Source organism: Meleagris gallopavo, chromosome 7 (assembly GCF_000146605.3).
Source record: "Meleagris gallopavo isolate NT-WF06-2002-E0010 breed Aviagen turkey brand Nicholas breeding stock chromosome 7, Turkey_5.1, whole genome shotgun sequence".
Taxonomy (NCBI): domain Eukaryota; kingdom Metazoa; phylum Chordata; class Aves; order Galliformes; family Phasianidae; genus Meleagris; species Meleagris gallopavo.
This window is the reverse complement of record NC_015017.2, coordinates 1,772,944-1,800,223: the sequence shown is the minus strand read 5'-3', so window position 1 is coordinate 1,800,223 and position 27,280 is coordinate 1,772,944. Positions and strand designations below refer to the sequence as shown.

The 27,280-nt window shown below is 41.4% G+C and overlaps 1 long non-coding RNA gene across 1 annotated transcript; it reads left to right on the top strand.

The window, feature by feature from the left end:
• The first annotated feature begins 453 nt into the window (after positions 1-453).
• On the top strand, positions 454-27,280 carry LOC116216788. The gene is made up of 4 exons (XR_004160245.1): positions 454-616; positions 1,152-1,246; positions 3,342-3,399; positions 27,111-27,280. It is a non-coding gene; the product is annotated as an uncharacterized LOC116216788 (long non-coding RNA).

Sequence of the window (27,280 nt, the reverse complement as noted above, 5' to 3'; positions counted from 1 at the left end):
TTCTCATGTGCCCACTTTTCAAGCACATCAGGCCCTTCTGGATGGTATCCCTTCTTTCTGTTTTGTCAACTGCACAACTTAGATTGGTATCATCAGCAAAACTCCTGAGGGTACGCTTGATCCTAACAACTTTATCATTGATAAATATATTGAAGAGCACTGGTCCCAAGGCAGACCTCTGAGGGACATTGCTCATCACCAGCCTCCACCTGGACATAGAGCCATTGAAAACTACCCTCAAGCTGCAACCATCCAATCAATTCTTTATCCAGCTTGTTGGGGAACTGTTAGGCCATGGCTAGAACTGTTGATGAAACATATGCTGAAGTGGCCAGCCACTCCCACGGAGTACAGGCAAATTAATTGCACCTGTGCTCCCCACCTGACCAGAAGGGGTGGATCCAGAGTGAAGATACCCTGAGCTCATATAAGAGCCAGCCACTGAAAGGAGAACATCTTTTAGAGCTGGACTGCTTCTTCTGAGGGGGTGTTGTATGGCTTGGGACCTCCTTCACCAGCCAGATGAGTTTGACTTTTCTTTCTATATGTAGCTGTTGGTCCATCTGTGAATACTTTGGTGTTGCTAAGAGTCTGATAGAAGTACTTTCATTTCTTTGTAAGTACAATGCACTTAGAGAGTTAGCTTTCTTGATTCTATTCTTGCCTATCCTGACATTATCTCTATATCCTTTCCAGGCCACCTTCCTTGCTTCCACTATTTACTCTTTTCTTCTTTTAGCTGCTACTTAATTGTGGCAGTTTCATGCTTTATCTGTATAATTTCTTATTCTGGGGGATAGAGAGCTCTTGTGCTTTCAGAAACCTATTCTTGGCAGATTACTCTGTTCAGTTCCTTCTTCTCTGAGGACAGTTTCTTGGAGGCTCTCATTCACCAATTCCTTAAATAGCCTGAAGTTCAGGGTCCTGACAGTATTCTTTGCTAGGTCTATGTTCCTTGAGGTTACGAACTCAACCAAGGCACTGCTGCAGCCTAGGCTGTTTCCAACCTTAACCTCTTCTGTGATGTTTTCCGTGTTGGTGAGAGCCAGGTCCAACAAATATCAGTCTGGTGGATCTGTCCAACACCTGAACCAGCCATCAGTGGATTCTAGGAGTCTCCTAGATTATTTACAGATTGTTTTCTTTCCTAGGATGTATATGTGTGGTTGGAATCTCCCCTCTGGGATGAGTCTGATTGTGACTCCTCTTGCAGCTGAAGCTCATCAAAAGGATCCCTTGATATCAGGTGGGTTGTAGTAGACCCAGACTACCAGATGTCCTTTATTGTTCTCATTCCCGATTTCAACCTATGTGCTCCTAGCCTTTCATGATTGTTTCTTAGAGGCAGTTCCTTGCAATTTATCCCCTTCCTAACATAGAGGTCAACTCCTTCACCCCTCCTGCCTTGCCTATCTCTTCCAAATAGCTCCTAGCCTTCAATCATGGTGTTCCAGTTATGTGAGTCATCCTACCATGTTTCTGTGGTAGCATAAGATCATAGTTTTCCAAGTGCACCACAGTTTCCAGGTCTTTCTGCTTACCTATGCTGTGTGCACTGGTGGGCTTTCAGCCTTGCTATCTTCTTGGAGGAGTCCTCACAAAAACCTCTGGGACAAATCTGAAGCTTTCATAAAGTAACAGTATTCCCTGACTCTTTTCTGATCCTCAGCAGCATGTCCCCATCCCCCTCCAAATCTACCTTAAAGCCCCAGTGATGAGCCCTGCCAGCTTGCTGCCCAGTGTATTCTTGCTCCTCCTGATCAGTTGTGTCCCATTAGTGTCAGCCTTCCTATTTTATCAGAGTTGTGTTCTAGATTGTAGAAGCCACAGCTCTAGGTGTAACACCATTCATGCATTCTGATCTGCTTCTGCCTGGATCCCAGTTTCCAGAGAGGCTGAGGAGAATGCTTCCTGTGCTCCTGAAGCCTTCTGGCTATTCCCATGTGATGTGAAGTCTTTTCTGATATTTCTTATAAGATTTCCTAGCTGTATCTTATTCAGGCTTCCTAGCTTTCTTAGCTTTATCTTGTCTACAGTTTTAATTTGTGCTACTGCTTTGAAATGAAAAATCGAATGTAGACTCAGTCTCCTTGAACTGACTTCAGGAAACTACTGACAAAATGGAGTTGTATTTTGTAGGTGAGGTGCTTGGGAGCAGATGTGTCTATGCCATTTGCCCTTACTTCAAAGTGGAATGCATCAGGCTTTATTGACTCAGATCTTAAGGGCTGAAAACCAGTGAATTTCTGGCAGTAGTTCTCAGAACAGTAGATGGGATGAAGTAAGAGAAAAGTATCTTGTGGATTGTTACTTTTTTCAGTCATCTTAACTGTTACAGATATCACCATGTCACTGTCCTTGGGCTATCAGTTGAATTCTGATGACCTCCTTAGGGAATGTTTGAAGCCATCACTGCAGGCTCATCAAAGCTCCTCAACAAGGCTGCAAGTCTTGGATCAGAAAGGCTTGAAATCAAACCAGCCACCATAAAACTTAAAGTGAAAAATATCTTTTGTGGCCTCTAATAGCTTCAGGTGTACTATCATAAGAACTGTAAACACTTAATTGAATTTATCTAATCAGTATTTGATTTTAAAAGGCGCAGTGGACCTCTAGGTATTCCCTGAGCCAATATTTTTTTAGAAATGACTGTAGTGTTAAGCCATATGCAAGGAACCTGGGATAAAGTCCTTAAATATGAGATTAGATATTGCAGTAATTCTTTTAGTTCTTAAGACTGGAAGATGGGATTGGAAACCCAGTCTTACAGCTGATAAATACTTGCACATTTGCAGGAACTGTGCATGCTAAATAGACCAGAAATTGCTGTTGTCTTGAGAATGTTTAATCTGGGTGGTGAATGGTAATCGAACATAAGATACTTGAAGTCTCAAAACTTAATTTCAGCTTTAAGAGAAATAAGTTTTATTAGAAGTGAATGCTTTTGCTAGTAGTATACTGCTCAGAAGGACGAGAATGTTGCTATTTTCTAGGGTTCCTTAGGTTCAGTAGTAGTGTAACTAGTTGGGGTGGGTGTGTGTTGTGTGTCAGTGACCTCCTGTGTTATAAAGCCTAGGAGGCACACTGTACTGCAAATACACTGGTTTTTGAGTTGCTGCTCCAGGAGTATGGTTGCTCACCAAGGATCTCTGCAAGATGCCAACGTCTGCTAAGGTGAAGGAAAATGAAGAGCACATCTTCAGTGAGGATTACAGATGCATGGTATCCTGGGTTCTTTGACTGAATCAACTGTTCCTGCATGAGTATTATCTGTAGGTTTGTTGCTGGGATTCATCATCTGTTACAGAACTCATGGCAGCACATTCTTTTTTTTTTTTTAGGTGCCTAACATCAAGAAAGCACGATCCACCAACTCTGCATCTTAAGCCTTTTCAAAAGGTACTGAAAAGTCCCTTCCAACCCCTTCAATTCTGTGAAACATGTCTCTAAATGAAAATGGGGAAATAGCTGGGGGAAACAGAGCAGAGCAAAGCAACTTCAAAACAGCAGTGTTGTGAAGAAATAAAGGGAAGTGGGAAGCCAGAAAGGAATTCCCTTTGAGGCAGTCTGGTCTTTTACAGGAGTGCGTAATCTTAGAGTGACTTGAAGCTTCCCCTGTCAATGTAACTAAAACTAAGATATAGTGTTCCTGGTTCCTCTAAATAATCTGCTTAGAAACCTTTCAAGGGCATTTTTTCATTGTGTTGCAGTAGGGGAATCCCTATTGCCTCTGACCTTATAAGCAAAGTTAGAATCAACTTGGAGGTGTGGTATTTGGGATATGGAGCTAATTGTGGTAGCTGGTAACATGGGGCTGTGTATAACTGCTTTTTGGTTGAGACTCTACCAGGTCTGGAGAGATGATCAAAATTTGATCCAGAATTCTGGTTCTGTGTTTAGATATTTGTGGGAATCACTCACAAAATGAAGTGACAGCTGTGTAATACATGGATCTGTATTGGCTCTGTAAGGAAAAAGCTTGGCCCATAAAAAAGCATGGCAGTGTTCTGGTGACTATGAATCTTCAACTGCAATGCATGTCTCATGGATCACCTGGCACAAGTGTGCTGGGAAAGAAGTCTGAGCTGTCATGGTCCCTTGTACAGAGTTCTGGATGATGTTTACCTTTGGAGGGCAAGTTGACTTCTGTCACTGGACAGCTGAGTGACAGCAAGCGAATTGCTGTTATTCCCTTTCAACACAGGGAACACTGAAATGCTTATAAAGTTTTAAACTTATAAAGTTTTAAAGCGTACCTGACTTCTTGCTGTACATTGTAGTTTGCAGGTATGGTTTTAATAGTACCTATCATATTTGATATACATGGAAACATGTGGCATGGGAATGGGCAATATAAGGCATGAAACAAACTGAAGTGTTCTCCAAGGGGGAATACCAACAGGCTTGCTTCCAGCTTTCACCTGTCTACTAGGACAATTGTCTGGAAATAGTTAATCAAAAGCTTTTTGGAGGTGTATAAAGGGCTCAACATCCAAACTGTGTGGCACTTGGGTGTTATAAATCAACCTAATGTGAAAGCACTTCTGGCTGGTTTACATTTCCTTCTATAAGCTGCTCTCAGCTGCTTCAAAGTATGTGTGTAATAGCAATAGGAACATGGCATTGTTGTGGAGAAAATCACCCCAGCAGTGACTAAAATGTGGCAATATATAAAAAATGAAACGGTGTGAAGTGGGGAATACCATCCACATGACCTGTTCACCCTGAAGAAATTCTGCTCCAAGAGGTTACTGGCCACCTGACAATTGGCCTTAAGAGATTGTGTGGGGTTTTCTGTGACTAAAGTTAAGGCTGATGTTAAGGTAATGGCCAACTCTTAGACTTGCTTTTATTCATGACCCAATGGACTTTAACGAAACTATGAGTTTGTCAGATATTTGAGCCTGCAGATTAATAAACTGTGCAATTGTAAGGAGTTGCCATAATGCATGTGATAGAATGCATGTGATAGAAGAGCAACTTTTGTGTCTTGGCAAACTCCTTGTGTGGCTTTAACTTTTAAGTAAGGGGTGTCAGCTGTCACTGTGTGCTTCAGCATGATCAGTACAAGCTTCAGTAGGGTGTCCAGTCAGTGGCCTGCCTTCTGTAGAGTTCTGGCAGTGATATTCACTTCAGCATTTGTTTCTTTGGAATGGAGAGTATAAGTGTGTTAAAAGGTGATGGGGCCACTTCTAGGTGAGCTGATGAGATCTTTCAAGAGAGTACTTATCCCCCTGAAATAGTTTACAATTGATTCAATTGAAAGAAAGCATCCCTGTACTTCACCTGAGCTCTTGCTTTGAGACTTTCTGCTTTCTAATGATAAACATCTTTGCAAAGACCAAAAGACTAGTTACTTGTTGAACTCCAAAATGACTTATCCGTGCTTTGATGTTTTCTACGGGTAGATTTTATTGCAAGTAAGTCTGTTGTGAGGATATAATTTTACACCTGGAAGGAGCAGATTTGGAGAATACCAGAGCTTTGTCACGAAGCTCTCTAAATATAGCAGAATCTTGGAGGAGGTTCCCACTGGTTTTAGTTCAGGCATTATTCTGTGCCTATCCCTGGCAACTGTATTGCTGTTTAGGCTTCAGTGGCACTGGTTGATACTGAAGGCATTCAGCAGCCATCCAGGCCAGGAGCCTTCTGAGCTGGTATAGTGCTGATTACAGAGCTGATGACTTTGATCCCAATGTATAGATAGCCATATTCTATTGCAGAGGCTATTTCACTTTTCAAATCTGGCTTGATGTTCTTCCTAGTTAAAGATTCTTGACACATGTAAATCAAGAAGCCAGAGTGATGAATTCGCAGTTTTGCCAGTGAAGTTTATCACTGTATTTTTCTGGCTTGCTTGAGATCAGTTATGAAATTGGGAGAGTGAGAACAGCTGAAGAGCCAGGTTTGCAGCCATGCTGCATGAGCAGGAAAACAGACAAAGCAATGCAGTTGTGGTTACCTACTTTACTCAGTTTTAGTTTTCATGTGCAATGAGCTCTCTTCAGATGATTTAGCATTCTGAATTGAGCTTATGGTTAGTTCTATGGAAACACTAGCTCTCTGGCAACCATGCAAAAAAGGAATTGAATGGAGCATCATACTGCTTTGCATAAATCATTGTGCATGTGCATTTCAGTACTGCATCTTAAGACAGGAAGAGAAGTTGCTCAATGAATGAAGCTGTTAATCTACTTCATTATGAGTTTGGTTTTTTTAAGTTGGGACTTATGTAAGTTACTAAATACAGAAAACCATATCTAAACTGGAACTGGATGATGGGAGATTCATGATGTAATTTCTTTGTGTTCTTCCCTAGGCAACTGCTTTTGGCATCAATGAATTTGGAAGTTAGAAACAGTGACCTTTTCTGTGGCCTGGCAGGGGTGGACAGTGATGCAATGATATACTCTTGAGAGCACATCTAAGGGTTTAAAACAATAACTCTTTCTTGGTGTTGGTGTTAGGTTGGGTATTGACTAAATTGGGTTGCCTAAAGAAATAGCAGTCATGCTTATTTAAAACCTTGCAAGATGCATCTTGCCATCACTAGTTAAGAGGACGTGCTCACTTTCTGCAGACTTGGGAGAAGGGGGTGGTACTACAGCCATGTGCAAAGAGAAATATGCACTGTACAAAAATATATGTACTTACTAATGCCCTGATAAACTCATCCAGGCTGATTAAGCATACAGAAACATCTGACTGACCTTGTCAGCTGGAGGGGTGAGTGGATAGAATAAAGCAGATCTAAGTCTCTGAACTAAACATATTTAATACATTGGATTGGAAGTCAGTATCAGTCATCCTTTCCATTTGCTGAATGACTTGGTCTCTGTAGAGAAATATCTGTCCCTCTGAGGGTTTCAGGAGATGCAATGATTCTTTTTATTTGAATCCACTAAAAGCTCCTTTCCAAAGGGATGCCTATTTGTCAGTTTCTGAATGTGATGTAATGCAAGTAATGTAGTTTGGGTCCTACAGAGCAGGGATTTCCCCTGTGTGTTATGGCCAGTAGCTGATGGCATTCCTTAATGTGCCACACATTGCTGCAGCTCAAGATCATCCCTGTCTGGGTTCTGCATCCCAATCATACAGTTGCTGTCTTGAAGGTACTGTAACCTGCTCCTTAGCTAAATGACGATGCCCTGAATGTGGGCAGTGGCATGCAGCTGTTGTGCATAACCAAACACTTCATCTGATTGAATGAGACTGCCTGATGCTAGACTTGAGAAAGGTAGTGGGCTCAGTGCAGGTTTAGTGCTGTCCAGGTAAGAACAAACTGAGGAGAAACAGTAATCAGCTCTCATTGTCTCACTGAAAGCATGCCTCAGTGTAATAACTTGCTTCTGAGACAGGACCCTGTGGAGAAAAAGTGAGTTGTGGATGTAGATCTCTGTAGGAGTTTAATTAGATGCTGTCCTTTAGAGAAGCATAGTTGCCTTTTCTCTTTAAAAACTGGGCTTCTGCTTTCAAATTATCTTTTTCTTCCTGACTGGGACTGTTAAAGATGATCTAATCCAGGTAAATGAATGCAATAAAGTGATGTTCATAAATGCAATCAGCCACTCATCACTTGAACAAAAAGTGTGATATAAAATAGCACAGGTTTGCGAGAGACTGACAAGAATGTAAGAATGGTACAAATTCTTTTTGTAACAAAAATTCTTTTTACGAATTCTAGCCTAGAAACTAAGTCACCTTTACCTTCTAAGAATTGGTAGGTCCTTCGTGCTCCAGCTGGAGCTTCCAGTGACTTCTAAATGAGCATAGCATCAAGTGAGCAGCAACCTAATCAGTAATTATTAGATCTAGTTGCATGTCCCTGTCACCTTGCGGTCTCAGATATCAGACCAGATTGAGGCACTGAGCCCTTAATGCAGCTTCTAAGTAGCTTTAACTGTAGCGCAGGGATGTTAAAGGTTTCATGCTGGCACTTATGGGAGCTGAACACTCCAAGTAATGTGATAATACAGAAGTCAAAATTTATCCAACACCCAAACCTTATTAGCTGGCACAAGAAGGCAAAATGGAAGAAAGATGACCAGAAGGATTACTGTATGTAAATAGCTTCTTATTTGTTTTTGTTTCCAGCTGTCTAGACAGCTAGACAAATGCTAAGATATTCTCAAGGCACTGATTGTGAGATGTTCTAACTCTTCTTTCAGTATGTGTGATTTTCCCAGACTGCCTTGTAGTTAAGGATTCTACATCCAACACACTTGAAGGTTTTACAAGGCGGTGTCATTTGATAAAAGTTACAAATGTCCAAGGTTACAACAGGCTTGGTATGTTTCTAAAGTGGTGCACCACATAGAGAGGTAACTAAAGTTTTCAAAATAAAAGCAGTGTGAATCCCTTGAACATATTTGTTTGAATGATGGCTCTAAGTGCGGATTCCACTTCTATTAATATAAATGTTCTTGGACTTAAAACTTGGAAATAAAACAGAAGGAGAGTTCAGAAAAATGTGATAACCAACATTAAGGTAGACACATACTGTATTTGGGGTGACAGCATAAACATGAGCATATTCTCATAGCTGTGCAACTGTCTTGCTCTTTTCCCTCCCAGTTCCACTGTTCATGTCAGTCTTCTCCAATCTGGTGCATGAAGTGTTTTGTAGGTGTGAGAGCAAACACCAGACTTCACCAATATGTTTTGCTGTGCCTTATGTCTATTGCTTTGATGCCCTGCTTACAGCTAGCTAAGGCAACAATCCTATTTAGGTCTTAGTTTCTGCTCCTGACAGACTCTGCCAGTGTTAGCATAAATGATGACTGAATGCAGAGTTGGTGTAAGAGACAGCTTGGCTTGCTGAAGCATCCAATTGGAAGATGGCACCAGATACTGTGTGCTGCAAATAAGTAGATGGTCAGGTTTCATACTCAACTAGAAAGTGTTCTAGTAAAAGCACTCCACTATCCTTACACAAGAAGAAAACTAATACTTGAGTACAGAGAAAGTAACCCTAAACAACTTTCGTTATTGCCATAGTGCAGTACAGGCACAGGAATCCAGCAGCCTGACCTAAATGAAATGACATGCTGAGCTGAAAAGCTTGTCATGTAGTCTGTTCTTTATCTGTCTCTTTGAAACTTTCTGTCCATCTCCTTGTGTGGGTTCTGTATTAAGGATCTTTCATGTGAGATGCCAACTGACCTCACTTTTAGGTGTTAGCATGTTATATTACTTGATACTCAGCCATACATTCCTTCAGCCTCTGCCCCCATTACTTGCTTCCACTATTTTCAGTGAGCCTAGCTTGCACTTTAGCTGGAGTTTTGTGTTCCAGCTGTATTTCCTGAACTGTTAATAATAACTGTGTTCTGGATAGGCTGACTTGTAGTGAAGCTGTATGCTTTTGGCAGAGGGAATTTTCTTGCTTGGGGGCACTCAAGAAATTAATTTCTTTCATTCATTTTCATAATCATTGAGTAGAGGCTATTCTAAGAAGGAGTCTGCTATGGCTTATAGGAGTTCACTTACACTAAGGGAAGTAATGTTTATTATTCAGTCAGGAAACAACTTAATCTCCCATAAAGATGCTTGAGTGACGTGAGCAGAGAATCTAATCTCCTGTATAGGAATGCTATGGTGGTAGCATAGCTTAAATCTGGCTGGCAGGCCTGTCTCATAACTGCATCACTAGTTTCCTTTCAAGAGGGATTAGTAAGTGAAACTACTAAGGGTTTATAAAATGCTCAAAACTGTCTGAGAAATGTCTGTGTCTAAAGAACACATCTGTTATCCACATTGGTTGGCCAGTCTGCCTGACTGAGTTTGCCTTTTCTTTCTTCGGCTGTACCTACTTCTAACACCTTTGTTTGTAGTGGGCAACTTCTGAATGCTGAAAGTATTTCACAGTTATCAGCATCTAGTCACATCTTCATTTAGATGCTTTTTTTTTTTTACTGCATTAAAAAGACACTGAACAAAATGGATTGGTACTAAGTTTTAGTGCACTTAGCACAAAACTCTTCCTTTTCCAGCTTTCTTTCCCCTGACATCATCTTAGAATCAATGATTCTTCTCTGAATGGAACCATCCCAGCTGACAGCCCTGCTTGTGCTATCTCTTCGGTGCTCTTGAAATGCTTCTAACTCACTTCTCACAAGCATACGGCTGTCTGGAGGATTTAAGCTCTGTACTCAGTTGCATTTTCACTTCCATGGGCTGAAGAGAAGCTTGCTGTCTGCTATTCAGGCAAACAAAACAACCACATCTTCCTACTATCAGAGAAGGTGCAGGCTGATTTCTCAGAAATGAGCTGACTAAAGGGCTGAGTACAGCTTGTGGAAAACAAAACAAGAAAAGGCTTCAGAAGAAAACTGAAATGCATCTCTGGCAAAAGCAATGAGGCTCTTGTCTTCAATCAGTGGTGGGAATACTGATCAGTAACTACCGTAACTGATGGTTCCAATGTATGAAGTCAAATGCATCGTAGTACCCTGGATCTGCTGCTATCTGGTTTCTTACAGTTCCATATCATTTTTTAAAGGGCATTATCACAGTACAGCTCTGCATACTAATAGCTAAGCTTTAGCCACTGTAGTTGGGGCTTGAGGCAGAGATAAGTAGCTTTATATCTTTTAACTCTTCAGGCATATGTTTGTTAGGTAACCCTCACACTGGGATGGCATTAAGGAATATTCTTCCTTCTGTCTGGGGCTGTAGTGCAGCAGGAGGCTTCAAAGAATATATTGCCAAGTAAGGATGTCATGCCTCTGAGCTCTGTAATTAGTGAACTGCACTGATACAGAATGCTACACCTTAACAAGGCTAGTATTGTTTAAGGAAAGGCAACGCTAATCTAGGTTTTATGTAGTAGGTTTTCCTTAATGTTGGAAGTCAATGAGTTGTAAGAAGTTCTGGGTATAGCATTTTGCAGCTATCGTTGTTGCCATGTAGCTGTGCTGTAAAAGAAGCCACACAGCTTTGGGTTTAGGTTCAGGCGAAACCCAGCTAGGTGCTGGCAGACTGTATAACACAACAGTGTTCTGCTTTGTTTGCGTTGTTTATATGGGCTTGGGAGGAGTGAGAACAGCATGTGAGTAGAGAATGCCATATGTTACCTATCAGCTGTGGTGTTTGCATATTTATTGATAACACAAGTTATTTACTGATCAAATAGTAGCTTTGAGTGTGAGATGATCCTAGATGTCACACCAGAAGCTAGCAGCAAGAAGAGCAGTCCAAACTTTTACCAGTGACTTCCTGCAGTTTAAAATTTATTGTCCAGGACAATGACGAGCAAGCATGATGTACAGCCACACACAACTGTCAAGGCAAAAAAGCAACTATTCAGAAGACACTTGATGTAGGAAAGCTGTACGATTCAATAGCAGTTAATTGTTCTATTTTTTTTAAGCTTTCCACAGCCCTTTTGCAGAGACAAAGATAGAAGTAATGTTCGAGTTTGTCTAGTAATGTCTTTGCATTGGAAATTACTTTCCCTGCAGGGGTTCCCCTATGTGTAAGTGTATGTTTGTGCACATTTATTTTTTTGATAGTGACACGTGACTCCTGTTGCTACTGTGCGGGGACCTACTTCAAGTGATTTCGTGTTGACTTTGTTCAAAGTCCAGCGTATGCTGGAGAGAGCTGCTTGTTGGTACTTGTACTATACAGCAGAATCTGCCACTTGCAGAGAAAATGGTATGTAAGATATGGACTAGAAAGGTCGAAGTAGAGATGGCCCACTGATTTGCACCATACTTATTAAAAAGGTAAATTTCATCAGAGAAGATGGGGCAGAACACCTAAGAGTCTGTCTTAAAGGAAATAGAGCAACTCTGCTTCCCTAGGCCATTTTTCTTTTTCTTATTATCTCATATCAAGAAGCTCACTGCTAATTATAACTTGAATTCAATCTTTGCTAATTAACATGGGTTCCAGCGTTGCGAGATAATAATGAAAACTTTTTTTTTATGGCTCCTAATTCTTTGCAATTTGCTTTTTGAACTATACCAACTCTACAACACCAATGTCAGCTATAATAGCAGTTGGGAACTGAATCACAATTAGGATTCAGATGCATAGGACAAAATAAATGTGTTATTGAAACTTAAATTTAAGAATAACAAAACAATACTGGTTAGATTGAGAAAGAAATTCTCTCTGAAAACATCCGTTTTGTGTTGCCTCCATTAGAAAATTTGACTTCAGATGTGTCTAAGTGTAGTTTTTTTACACAAAGGAACAGTGTGATAAATGATTTTCAGATTTGAAATAGCAGTGTTACTCTTCAGCTGCTCTTGGAGTTCCTTACTAGCTTTTCTCTTGAGACTTAATTAAATAGAATTATACTGTTCTTCTTCATAGGAAAGTAAAGGTATGCTAGAAACATCAGTTTGCTTTGCTTTGATTGTTACTTAAAAGACTGCAATATTCAGGTGTGACACTTATTAAATATAAACTGTTATAAGAAATCAGCAGTATTTATGATAACTTGTGATTCTTGGCTTCGTAGCCCTGTGGAGCTGATCTGCAGGAGGAGCAGCCTCAGTTTATGGGCTTGGAAAGCGTATCTACAATAAGTAGCTCAGTGTAGTCGGTCACTGCAAAGAAATTCCTCTGCCCACTCCTTCCTGTTGCCTTCTGGATGGGAGATGATCCCTGTGAGGTGTTGCTGTTAGCTCCTCCTGACAATGCTTTTTCCATCTGCCCTTATGCTATTGCTGTGATACACACATCTGGTTGTGTAGATGTATGAGGCATGTAGCTCGTAAGTTGGTGTGCCTATGGGCTGGGCCAGAACTGCCACTGCAAACATGGTGTGCTGGTGTGGGTGAAGTAATTGGACACCTCAAGCTGTTTTTCAGACCCGGCTGTGATGCTCTCAGGATACTTCTCACTTTCCTGCTCTCCTGCTGTGACTGGGCAGATTGGAAACTTAAGATGGCCATATCTGGCAAGTCTGTTCTGCAACTTTTGTGTGCTTGAGGAGTTCAAATGTTATTTGGCCTTAGAGTATGAGCAGAAGACTTTGTCCATCAGGCTCAGAATTATGAATAATGGTTCATGTGTTCATGCTTTAAATTGGTCATATTAGGAAGTCCTCAAGTAATCAAAGTCTTTAAACAAAAATTATAAGACCACCATCTCAGTCGTTTAGTACCTCTGTTAATGCTATGCAGATTTCAAAAGTATTTATAACTACCTTTGTGGGTGGATCTGCAGAAAACCACAGCTTAAACATAGATCATTAACAATGAATTTCTGGCAGTTGTTCATGATATGTTTATTTTTGTATCTTCTGATGCAATCATTGAAAAACTAGACTTTTCATGACCTTTCTTTCCCAGGAAACTGATTAATCGGCTTTAGTAACAAGTCTTTTTTGCTGGTGGGTGGTGTGAAGGTGTTGTAGTCTGCTTTTAGTTCTTACTGTTCTAGTCTGGTAGTAATAGGCAATAAATTACATTAATCTCCCTGTGCTGAGTCTGTTGCCTCGTGATGGCAATTGGTGAGTGATTTCTCTATTCTTATCTTAATCTATGAGCTTTTTTTTCATTCCATTTTTTTCCTCATCCTTTTGAGGATGGGAAGTGAGAGCGTGATGTGGTGGAGCTTGGCCACCCATTGGCATTAAACCATCCCATATATAAAAGGTTAGATTCCGTTTACCTTTCTCAGCATTCTGCTACCATCTAAACCTGAGATCAAATACTGCTCTCAAATAATCTTCGTGTGTTCCAGCTGTGTACAGAAAGACCTTTTAAAAATCTGTTAAATTGTGGCATTCACTTTCCCTCTTATCTGTGTCAACAGGACTTCTTAGTTACTTTTCTATACTAGCTATGTTTCTTTCACACTTCAAAATATAATGCAGTCCACAGTCCAACTTCAGAAGTATATTTGCAGAAAGGGGTGAGAAGGTATATTTTTCCTATCTGGAGAAGACAAGGATGAGCCAGATAAATAAAGTTTAAAAAAAAAAAAAAGGCAGTCTAAGAGCTTAGCAACCTTTGCTTAGTAACCTTTGCTCTTGGTTTGGGTTTCTTGAGCTGAAACTCTGCAATTTGATAGAATGAGAAAGCTGGGCCTCAGGCAGAGCTGTATAATCCTTCTTACTGTCCTCAGAGGCCTGGCACACTGTAAATAAGCAGACAACTTGCTTGGGTTGTGCATCCCAAAGTAACTTGGTGTTCTTGGCTATCTGAACAGCACAGCTTGTCCTCACTTGCATTGAATGGTTTAAAACATGCCATGGATGATGATAGCTCTCTTCAGTTGGCCAGACCCTCAGGTAAAATGGCCAGAGCTTGTTAATCTTTTATCTTAATTATCCTGTGAGACGCATTGTGCAGTTGTTTTCCTGATTCTGTCTGGTCTTCTAAAGGCTCTAAAACTGTGTGACAAAGGTTATGTCATGGACCAAATGTATTTCTTGGGTCAGTGCCCAGGAAGCCAAGTCTGGCACATCCTGCCCTTAATTTGGATGAAGAAATGGAGAAGTTAGTATGAGGAATTCTCTTTTATGTGAGAGACATAGGAATATTCATCCAATATTCATTAAAACTAGAAGAGAATATTCTGATTCATCCTATGTGTGTGAAAGGAGAAAATCAAAAGACAAAAGGGTGGCTTGTGCTAGCCTTATTTTCCTCATGCAGTCAGTGCTCGAACTGGGCTTTGCATTAACAAACCTGTCAATAAAATATTCTGTAACAGCTAGAGCAGCTCATACTCAATAGAAAAACATGAAATGTTCCATTTGGAAACAACTGCCCTTTATGTAAGATGCATTTCTTCTCTTCCCCTTTTGTTCAAGCAATCTTACTTGAAGAATAATAAAAAAAAAACTTATCTGTTCAGACATCCTCCGTTCATGCTGCTTATCCCCCAAACTAGGATCATAATCCCTTGTTTGGACAACGTAATCAGTTACACAAATATCAGTTGAGATAGCACAGACAGATTATAGCTTCCAGCAGGATGATGGAAGATGGGTCAGGCTTTAAATACCTCTGCCTTTATGCAACTATTTTTTTTCCTAAGGATAAAGTGAGAGGGATATAAACAAGAATTCTTTAGACAGATGGCCTTTAGTAACCTCTCCACAAGGCATTGGTTGCTTGTAAATAAGGAAAGGTCTGGAAAGCAAGCCCTGACTGAGAGGGTTTCCCAGACCTGGGGGTAGGAGGTCTTGCTGCACAACCTGGGCAAAGCTTTGAACCTTAGCTGGCAGCTGACTCTTGAGGCTCTTTAGTGCAATGGTTGTTAACTTGGGAAGATGGAGGATATTTGCAAGAGCTGTTAACCATAGGTTGTTTTATTTCCTCATTTGACATGGCAGGAGGGTCATCCAGTTGTGAGTTAAGTATGGGGTGCAAAGTAACGTGTGACAAGCATGTGTTTCTAGTCCAGATTCAGGAATAGATCCTTGATGGTCTCTAAAAGTCCAGCCTATTTTCCTGGCAGATATCTCTCTGGATATGCTTCTTTCAAGTGAGAACAAAACCTCTAGATATATCTTTAAAGACTTCACCTGGAATGTGCTGCAGCTAGTATGGCTTTAAGCTAGCTCACTTCAACTGCTATCTGTTTGTATAATGGTGCAGTGGGCTGCTACCTTTGTCAGCTCAGCCGTATCATTCACTTCTAGATTTGGGGTCAAAAAACAAGCTATGAAGATTTCAAGTATATTTCCTTTATAGCAGTACTGTTAGAAAACAATCTGCTTTGCAGTGGTTGATGTGAATTTTCTGATAATTATCTGAAGAACTAATACTGTTGCAACACTTAGTAGAAATGCAATCCAACTGGGCAGACTATTCTAGACCATTTGTTTGCTGACTTGAGCTTGATGATTTTTTTTATTAAGGTCCTCCTTAAAACCACAGTGGTTTAGGGAGGTAGATCTGGGAGTGAACTGGGTGCTGGCTGCATTGCTGCCTCTTGGCAACTCATGCAGTAGGTCTTCAGAATATGATAGATACCATTTTTCAAGATTATCAGGTATCCAGAGCTTCTTTCTGTAGCACAGCTGTTTGACTTGCTACTTCATCTTAGGCTTCTGTAATTGGAGGAGACTGTAGAAGAGATCCTGGTCCTGTGCAGCAGCTGAGAGCAGTGAGTGATTTTAGTGCAGACACCACTCAGCTGTGAAAGTGCCAGTGAGCATAGGACAACACCAAGGAGAACAAGAGAAGTGTGAAACTGAAGCAAGTGGGAATGTTACAAGAGGTGGGTATGTAATGAGTAGCACAGCATGGGGCAACTTGAACATTCACTCCTCCCCTTAAAAGAGACAGAAAAAAGATCAAAAGAAGCAGATGGGTCTGACCTTTCAGTTTTTTGTGAGATGATAGATGAAAGCTAGAGTGGCAAAATGAAACTAACCATAATTACAAAATGTTGAAGCAGATATGACTGCTTCAGGAAGTTAGTTGCCAGTGCTTGGCTACAAATGCTTTTAAGGTTGTCAACTTAGAAGTACAGAATATCAGTTGGTAACAGAACTTGCTTTCTAAAGAGTACTTGTCTCTTTTGATACTGTCTGCCTTGTCCCAGTGCCTGTCTTGCAGTATTGTTTTGTGTTAATGAAATGAGTGTTCTTGAACATAGATGGTGAGCTAAGTGACTCTAAATGCCAAAGAATGGTACCAGCCTAGACATGGCATGCAGAATTACTCTAGGCTGTGAAAAGACTGCCGGTAGAGGAAATAATGTGGAAAGGAGGGGGGTGGTTAGGATGAAGAGTAATGTATTTAACCCTTCAGAGAACTAGTGTGGGCAGAGCTCTGGAAACACTCATTCAACCAGCAGCAGATGCGAATGCAAAGCAGGTAGCATGCAAATTGTCAGCTTTGGGTAGGATTGCTGTGAACAAATGCCTTGTTATATTCTTAGATATCTTGTTGGAAAAAGGATGCTGTTCTTTGGAACCTAACAATGAATTCGCTTGTGTCTTGGGTATCTAGCAGCTGTTAAAGCCATTGGCTTTAGGTATGGCAAGCACTGCAGGTAAAATGAAACGCCATTCTTTGGTCTTACTGATAAGCTCATCCCCTAAGCCTCATACAGGAGGCATTGATGGAATATAGTCAGAGGCCCAAAAGAAATAACACGAACTACTTGATTTCACTTGTGCTATCAGACAACTGCTTTCGTATGATCACTGAGAGCCTTTTGCAGCACGGGACTTGAAGACAACTGCTGCATCTTTAATATTGGGGTCTGACATATACACAGCTCTGTATGCTTGCAACTTGCAATTCAGGTGCTTCAATTAGATAGGAAAAATGCAGCAAGTAACCATTGCCCTGTTGGAATGATTGTCACTGGAAAAGAATTAAATGCATAAATGCATGCAGTTAAATGATCACTTTTGCAAAGTGCTTCAGTACTCAATCAAAAACTATAATGAGTAAAGATACTCATTTTTCCAGGGGGAAAATAAAAAACCAACAAAAACATGATTTGACTACATTTAGCAAGTCTTCATGAGATGTAACTCTAAACATACCTTTTTATCTTCAGCATGTCATAATAAAATTGGGCACATGGGGAAGAGATTATGAGAAATGAATTAGGAAACTTGTCTGGCAAAGCATTTTTTCACCTTTTACCAACACACATGTAAATTGTGTAGGCTGCATGCCCGGTGTGGGTGGAAGGCTTGGAGATGATTCAGCTAAATGGAATGTAAATGAAGTCCTCTGTAGTGAAATAAGTGGGAACGTTTTGGGTTTTTGTTAACTTTATACTGTAAAAAGATAATTCAAAAGCTGCTTCTAACTCCTGAAATATAGTTCTCAAAAACCTTATTAGAGATGGATAGAGTTGAGGCTTTTGTTAAACCTTCACCACAAAATATTTGTAAATCCTTGTTGCTAAGCATGACTTGTGAAGTGAAATCTTGAGTGTCTGAAAGGCATAGCAATAGTGAGTTTAATGTGGAAAAGTTGCCAGCCCTAAACCAAAGGGCTATTGGCAGCTGGCTTTTAGTAAATTCAGTATTTGGGTAATGATGCTTTAATAAATTCAGCTAAGGACTAAAGAGAATAGTGAACAAGATGGATTACTAGAAGTTGAGTATGAGCCACCTGGGCTAACTTGCTGCCCTTGTAGCTCTGAACTAGTGATAGGAATTCAGCCATGAGATTTACCCAAGGCAACAGTTGGGTATTTGTCAATGTGTACTCAGCAACAACCAAACCATCGGTGTGTTATCAGCACTGCTTTATTCACAAACGCAAAATACAGTGCCATACAGTTATCATGAAGGAAATATATTCCATCCTAGGCCAAACCAGTGCAGACGGTTATGTGAAAGCATAATGATCAGCTCTGGTTTTGGCTTTCAACATAATAAAATGTCTTGGGTTCCTGTGGGTTGTGCCTATGAAAGAAAAAGAATTCAAGCTGGACTAGACATGATAAACTCTTGCTCAAGAGATCATCACAGTGCATACACAAGAGAATACCTTTAAGTGAGAGACTGTTTTCTTCCATACAGTGCTCTGTTTTGCAAACTCCTGAAAAATAAAACGGTGGTGTGCAGCTCTGATGGAGGGAAGCAAACATGTCTGCATAGAATGTGCTGTTGCAGTGAGATCCCCATCAGTCAGTATTCATCCATTTCAGCAGAGCAATGTGGGGAAACAGATCTGGGCAGATACAGGAATTGAGTATAAATCCTTGATTCTCATTACAGCAATATCCACAGAACAAATTCATCTGTCCTTAAAATACATTATTTTTCACTGGGCCCAGTGGTTGATTAGCAAAATTTTAAAACTTCCAGAGTATGAAACTTAAGTAATGTTCACTACATAGTATATGCTCCTTGTGGTATTTTCTTTTGGCACTCAAATAATGTCTTATTCTCCAAAACTGCCCCAATGTTTTCTTCCTGTGGATTTCTGAGAGCAGCTGGATCTGGACATTAAACAATTGCAGCTTTTGAAAAGAGAATGGGTTGGGAGCACCAGTGTCATGAGGCACAGCCGGAAAAGAATTTTTGCAGCAAAAAAGATCTGTTAATGAATTCTGGGTATTTATAGCTCTGCAAGCTTTCCTGCCGAGTTTATCTCCATGGGAAGTTATTAGCCCAAAAGTGAGCTTAGTCACAAGCTGCTTATAGGGAATATTTCTATTTATAATATTCTTATGTCAGTAGATGATGCTTCGATGGATATTTACTAGTTGAGGTGGCCAGCACTGCTCAGGTCAAAATTCATTCCTTTTTACATAACTGTCTTAGTGGGGAAAGAGCTACGTGGCTATGCCAGGTGGAGAAACATGTGCCCTGTGAGGCTGGGATGCAAGTGAAGAGAGATACTGAAGCCCTCTTGCTTGCCCATTAACCCTGTATTTACACTGAGCAGCAAAGCAGGGGGTTCCCATGGCAAAGGGTGGAGGATAATGGGAAATCTATCAGTGCTGATGTGGTATGTGTTATTTTCTCATCCATTTACTGCTTTATCTGATTGGTGGATTATGGAGCAGATATTCCTTTTGCAATGCAGAATGACTGGGCTGTCCATATGTCAGCAGAGGAGAATGGCTCAGAGCATGAACTGATATTTAAGGCTGTTCATGCATGAAATAATTTGTTTTATAATAGCGGCAGAAAGCCTGCTTGTGCATCAGTGAGATGTAGCAAGCCTGTAGTCATAGAGGAAATAAAATACAATTGTGACTGTGTACGTTCATAAATATGAATTTAGGCCCAGATAGATTTTGGTGGGTTCTCTGCATGCAGAGCCTCCCTCCTGAATCCTTAGATTGTTTTTTGGAAGCATCTTGCAAAAACTTGATTCTTCCATCCTAATTCTAGCTTTAGAGCTCTGCTTCAACTTCCTATCTGCTGGCTCCTTTAGGTATCTTCGTGAGGCTTGACTTAGAGGAAGGCCTTAGGTCAGTGATATCCTGCCTTTCTATAGAATCTCCTGAAAAGAGGTATCAGTGCCTCCCTGCTAAATGCAGTGGCAGACCCAGGCACAGGTAGGTGAGACCTCCTGACCATGAGGATGTGTCTAATAGGTAAGGCTGGAACCATGTGTAGATTTCCAGTTACCAAGGAGGAACAGTTGTAGTCTGTGTCCCCAAAGCTGTCACAGTTGGCTGTGTGTCTGGCTATTTAGCCTCCAGTGCACCAAAGCCTTGGAGCCATTTTTCTACTGTTTGTTAAATACCAGATGTAATTTAGACAGAGGCCTGATCTCAGAAGCCTTGCCGGGCACTGCCAGCTAGCAGTAGAAAAGCAGCCTAGCAGTTCTAGGAACAAAAACAGGAGAAATAGAGTGGTATTTGGAATGCTATATTACATGTGGCTTTTGATTTGTTAACCAGTCTGACGGATACTGCAGCTGCTCAGCTCTGTGCAGGCAAGCAACTGCTGTGCTAAGCAAGAAAAGTCAACACCTGGCAGCAAAGCCTGGCTTCCAGAGCAGCAGTGTGTGCTTCAGCACCACGTCCTGGGCTCCAAACATTGCAACCCCCTCAGGGAGAACATGCCTCAGGGTTTCAGTACCTCTGTAATGAGAAAATTGAGGTTGTATTGAGAGCACCAGGAATACTGTACTGGGCACCAGCTGCTGTGCTGAATTGTACTGAACAGAAGAATCCAATCAGCCCTTCCAGAAGGTGCGATGTCACAGCAGGCTCTCCTTCAGTTCAGCTCATAGCAGTCTCTGTCTGCTGTGGTTAAAGTCATTAGTTGGGCTCCCTTACCAAAACCTCTAGAATGCCACTCATTTACTGTCACTGGTTAGTATTAACTGCTGCTCAGGACTCTGGAGGGTGCATTTTTCTTCCATTGCATATGCTAACTGGAATTCTAGGGAGCCCTTAAGGAAGCTGAGGTTAACTTGAGTTCTTTGCTGGTGATGCAGCACTAATTCATGTAACCACAGCAGTTCACCTAAAGCATGCATTTCAGTGCTTAAGGTTTATGTCAGCGTCTCTCTCAAAAAGAGATGTGATTCATGAACTTGAGATACCCTGTGCTATTATCTCCATTTGAATAAGCCCAACTGAAATGTTCACAAGAGCCTGCAAACCCTACTGCCAGATTGTTGGACTGTAACGTATGCGTGATTTATTTTGGTTTTGATGTAGACTGGGGGCTATGTGGTCTCTTAAGCCTCTTTGAGGACAATGATTCAGCTTTATTTCAGCAAGAAGAACTGGAGCTGTAGATGTCTTAATTGCTAAAAAGTCGCTGAGAAGCACTGACTGCCATAGATAAGCCCTGTCATAAGCAGACCTTACTTGTGATGTCTGTACTGATGAATCTCTGACTCCAGACAAAGCTTGATCTGCGAAGTCATTGCTCTGATGGTCAGCATGAGAAGTAAGGCTTCTAATCCCCACTTATCTACTAGATATTTCCTTCTTTCAAGACCAGAAGAAAGTTGGTACCACATGAATGGGTGCACCCAAACTTCTCCATTCCTGTACCCAAAGTGCTGGGAGATGTCTGTCAATCCACACCAAGCATGCTGTGTCAGTCCTGAGAGCGAGGAGCTAACAGCTCCAAACAAAACAAGGCAGTGACAGATTTCTAATGCTGATGTAAACTGCTTTGGAACTAAGCATGTCAGTGTGTTATGTGGAAAAGTACAGTGATGCAAACAGGACACAGGAGCTGGCAGTATTTCATAGTTTATTACACTCCTCCAGCGTGGAGCTGGCTTTAATTCTAGCTGCACTTGCAGTTTTTGCCCCCCAGCCTCTCTGGTGTCTCATGTCGATATCAGCAGGAGCCTTCACCAAATGCATTTGTCTTTATAGTGATAGATTTTATAGAATTTGGCTGTGTGCCATTAAAGGACCTCGTGGTTTCAGAGGAGTTCAAGTGGTTCCTCTGTATAATTACTTCTCCGAGGAGATTAAGAAAAGCTTAAATCTGGCAGCATGAATGCCTTGCTCAAGAAGCAGTGGGTCTTTCTTACCCAATCTGACAGAAGAAAATTAAGGCTCATTCTGGTTTCAGCTGCTAAATATAAATCCAAACTTTAGCTGTCTTCTGCGGAGGAGAAGCATCTCAGTGTCAGCTTTAGGTAACTACTGTTATTTGCCCTGTTTAACCCCAATCTGAATTGGTTTGGACTGCATAAACATGCAAGAGGACTGCAACTTGTTTATTCCCTCTGAAGAGGAAGCTATGAAATGTTCCCTTGCTGAATCACACTGAGGATGTGTGTGGAGGAGCCTGGGACAGGCATCATCAGACAACTCATAGTTCTGTTTTCCAGCGGAGATGTAAGCTTAAAGTGAAAGTGGTAATCCATACAGCGCATGGAAGATTTGACGATGCTTTAATTAGTGCAAAGCACAAATTGTGTAAAACACTTGATGCAAAATGAGAGTTTAGGCACAAAAGTCAAGCGTTCCTCTCTTGCATGCTGCTACTTCTCAACAGAAGGATGTTGGTACAGCTAAAGGGCAACTGCTAAGTTATCACTTGATGGAAAGGAGAAGGCTTATACTAGCAGCTGATGTTTCCTAACTATTACCAACAACAAATTAAAATTGCTTGTAAATGCCTGAGAGGTTAAGTAACTTATCAGCTTTATGACATTGAATGGTTGATATTAGAGACAACTAGATGCATCCAGAAACAGACAGTGGTGTTGAACTTTTACTTGTCCAAATTTTATCAGAAAGGAGAAAGTATTCTTCTGTACTATTCCAATATTCTAGAGCTTTTTGCCTCTTTTTTGGTTGGAACTGGAAACTTAATTAGGGGATTGTCTTTTTTTTTTTTTTTTTCCCCTGCAGAGATTGTTGCAGGGGAAAATTTTAATTGCTACAGAAGAAAAATAGTCTGTGCTGCCACACACAGAACTGTTCCAAATAATTCAAGGAAGTGGGGTAATTGTTTGCTTAGCTTGTAGAATGGAACTGGTCTCTCCAAAAGCCAAAGTAACGCTTCAGGTGGTAATGGCAACCAAGTAAAAGCAGGCCTTAACTGTTTGTAGGCTGGAAGAAAACAGTAGAGAAAGAGATAACAGGAGATAAAGGTGGTATTTCAACATGACATTATATGAACCCCTACAGCATATGATTGTCCCTCAAAGGCTAACTGACTCTACTGCACTACTTTACTTGTATAATTTCCTTGACAGAAGAGATTATCAATATACCAATCTTGGAAGTACTGATTTAACTGCAGGACTGTTATCTTGAAGTTCTTAAAGACCTAACCTCCTGTCTCGCATTCTCTGATCCTTACATAAAGGCATGCTTTCCTGTGAGCCAGCTGAGAACTAAGCCCCAGGCCTACTTTGTAGAGACACTTTGAGCAGGACTCGCTACGTGTTTGTGGCTGAGGATTTGCACTTGCTTTGCTCTAAATTTTCAAGAATTTCAACATTTAGAATATAGTCAGTTGGAGGGGACCTGCAAGGATCATCAAGTTCAGCTGCCTGACCTCTTTAGGGCTAACTAAAAGTCAAAGCATATTATTAAGGACATTACCCAAATACGTCTTGTCTGGCATTGGTTCAAAGTGTAGACCATGACATTTACCCCTGTTGGAACTTCATACCATTGACGATTACCTAATGCTTCACTAGGTAATCATCTGATCTAGATCTCTAAGTTCTTTCATCCCTCCAGGGTCTCGGCAGCACGTCCTAGTTCAGTATCATTGGCAAAAGTGCTAAGGAAGCGTTCTGGTCCTGTATCCAGATAATTCATAATGGTGTTGAACAGAACTTGCTCTAGGATAGAGCCTGGGGAACACTGCTAGCTAGATGTAGCCCCATACATTATAAGCTTTTGAGGGCTACTGTTGAGCCAGTTCATTGCCCAGCATAGTAAGGGCCTATTTATCTCCCAGTTGGTCGATCTGTCAAGAAGAATGCTGTGAGGAATGGTATCAAAGGCCTCCCTGAAATCCAAAATGATTACACCCATCTCTTGCCCTTTATCCACCTAGATGGTGACCTTATCACAGAAGGAGATAACCTTACTAAGGCAAGACTTTCATTTCATGAAACCTGATAAAAGGCACGCAGTGAACAAAGCTTCTAGAATTCCTCAGGATAATTTCTGTAATGTTTCCAGGGACTGAGGTTGAACTGACATGTTTGTTGTTTCCTGAGTTGTCTGTGTGCCCTTTTTGTGGATGAGAATAATGCTGCCTAGCTTCTAGTCAGCAAGGACTTCCAATAACTCCCAAGACATTTGGTAAATTGTTGAGAGATCTCCAGCTACAACATCTGTGAACTCCTTTAGTATTGTGGCATGAATGCCTTGTGGACTTCTTGACAAATAAGTGTTCAATACAACTGCTGTCTTACAACAGCAACCAGAGATGGAAAGTCACTGCTCTACTAGTCACAGGCATCCTATGTCATTACATACACTCTTTGCCATCTGTCACCACAGTGGCCAGTATTGGCTCAAGCTGAGCTCTGGCTTTTCTGGTTTTCTTGCAGCAGGTGCAAACTGCAGCTCTGTATTCTCCCTATCAAATCTGACCTGCTTCTGGAGGTCGTATTTTCTCTTCCAGCCCTACTTCTACCAGGAGTTCCCTGTTCAGAATGTAGTTCTCGAGAAGTGACCAGCTCTCATGGACCTCTAAACCTGATTCCCAAGGGACACTGCTAACCAGCACCATGTTTGCTCTCGTAAAGTCCAGCATGTTTACTCTGCTGACCTTCTCTGTTTTCACAGCTGAAATTTTGAGCTCAACTATTTCACAGTCACTGTGTCTGGGACCATCACCTGTCCCACAAAGGCCATCCCAGTTCTCAAACAACAGATCTAGGAGAGCACCTTCCCTAGTTGGCTCGCTCAGTACTTGTGACAGGAAATACTCTCCAATATGCTTTAGGAATCTCCCACACCCGCTTATTGCAGTGTGGTATTTCTTGTTTATGTATAAATACACAACACACTTTTTATTTTGCATTAGTCCTACCAGCTGGCAGAGGGCATGGCTGTAGGGTGAGCATCCGTGCTTCCTTGCTGCCACAACAGAATGTTGTTAAATGTGCTGCTGCTGCTGAGTGAGAAGATCCTCAGGGCTGTGGCCTGAGCCTGCTGGTGGCAGAGCAGGCCATGTCAGAGAGGCAGCTGGGACAGCATCCATAAATCTGAGACATAGCACTAGTGCCCTGTCACGAGATGAAGGCCAATTCAGGCCTTGCTGAAGAGTGAAGTTACATTGTACTGTTATGGGAATCAGTTCACAGGCCTTCTTCAAGACTTTGCCGCCTTGCTGTTTAAAAAAAGAAAGAAGTGAGCTAAACTGTGCAGAAGTGCAGCTGTAGACAGTGGGACCATTGAGTTGGAGTGCTTAGTCTGTGGCTCAACAGAGTTCAAGCCTGGCTCATTTCATAACTTGTGTTTTGTCCCTTCTCTCAGAAGAGGTTAAGCTGATATATTCTCTTTTTTTGGCATTAAGAGATTGGAATTGAGCAATTTGTGGACTGGCTGGGAAAAGAATAAGTAGCTCAGTTATTGTTCTTTATTTCCAAACACCTTGACAGCAAGGGATCCCAGATACTCTGGGTTCTTGCTCAACGTCTAAATTTGATCAAATCTGCATACGCTTCAGCATGGCAGGTGACACCAATGGGGCATACAGGGCACTGCTGTGCCAGTGGCTGGGCCACTAAGTGCAGTTGGACTTCCTACAGGTGTAGGGTCTCTGTGGGTCTCTATGGCTCCCAGCAGCCTGGTAGAAGCACAAGAAAATAAAAACATTTGTCCTGGCTTTGATCTATGGCCAGGGAAGAGGAGCAAGACTTTTATTGTCAGTTCAGAGTGCAGAAGAGAAGCTATAAAAATTTTGTAGTGAAAATAATACATGGAGCTGTCATGATCTGTATCGTAAGAAAGCACTCACTGCACGCGCAGAGCTGCTGCCTTCCCCTGTGTCATAAAGAGGCTCTTGTTACAGCTCAGGCTCTCTGACTGGGCTTCAAAGAAGCTGCCGAGCCATGAACAACGCAGGTTAAGGTGACCCTAAGATGAGAAAGTGCTACAGCTCCTAGTCCCAACGTCTGACCTGCTTTTATCACGTTATCCATCCATGCAATGTGTGTGACTTTCTGGCTGTCCTTGAATGATGTGCACTGGTGATGCATTCTATCAGTTGAGGGTATCAACTGCATGAATCTGCATTGCCTACAGTACAGCTTGCATTGTGAATCTTTTCCCATCTGTGGGCATTAGGTTCTAAAAAGGAAAATAAGGGAAAGAAGGAAAGGAAGACAGAGAAGTACAAGGTAGAAAAGGATGATGACAGCAAATGGGGGAAGGGAAATGTTAGGTAACTATCGTCCTCTAAAATGGAAGGTAACTAGCCTGCATGGCTTCCATAAGATAATATGGGACCAACAGTGTGTGTTGCAGCTGGGAGGGCAAGAAAAATGCAAGAATAGAAGCATAACATTCTTCTGCTTGTTCTCAAGGAAGGTTAGCCGGGATCTCAAGTGTGAACCAGGAATGAAACATGCTTAAGTGAAGCCACCACCTCTTGAAACTGGAATGGATGGTAAATGGAGGGAAAAACCCCAAATGAAACTAAACAGAGTGCCCAGGTTGGACTGTGGTCCAAGTTTTTGCTTTTGTCTTCTAGTCTGGATGTATCAATGACTCAGAAAACAGATCTAGGAAGGGCTCTTTTTGTGTTTGGGGAGGGAAAAATAGGTAGTTATTAGTAGTGAACTAAGATAAGCAGTGTTGCAGTGAGCAGATCAGGTTTAGAGGGGAAATTTTCCTTTTGGAACAGAAATGGTTAACTGTATATATCAGTTGATTGCACTAAAAAACAGTTCAGTTGCAATGATGAGTGGCTGGAACATGTCCCCATACTGCTTGCCCTAAGTGGCCCCAGGGCCAGTGCGTGGGTTGGTAAGAGCACACTAATTAGCCTCCTGAGTGAAAGAAGATGTATCTAGAAAAATCAATTTAGGCTTCTATGAAAAAGATATTGATGGTATGGAAGGCAGCAGAAGGCAGAGGTGTAGCTGGAGGATAAGGGCAGGCAGAAAATCATCGGTATGAGAATGGTAGACAAGCAGCAGAGATGGGTTTCCTGAACTGTGGACTTATGTGGCTTTGCAAAATGCAAATTTGCATGCTTTGCTGCTGAGAGATCTGTTTTGGTTGTTACAGGCTTTTTTTTCTCTGGACAGGAGGAAGAGATGACTGTAAAGCAGTTTGAGAGACAGAGGATGGAAGGCAGGTCAGAGCAGGTCATGGGTAAAATCTGCAGACCAACTGAGACTGAGCAGAGGAGAGCCGGGGAAGCAAGAACAACCAACAGGAAATGAAGCTACAACAATAAACCTTATCCTGAAAAATG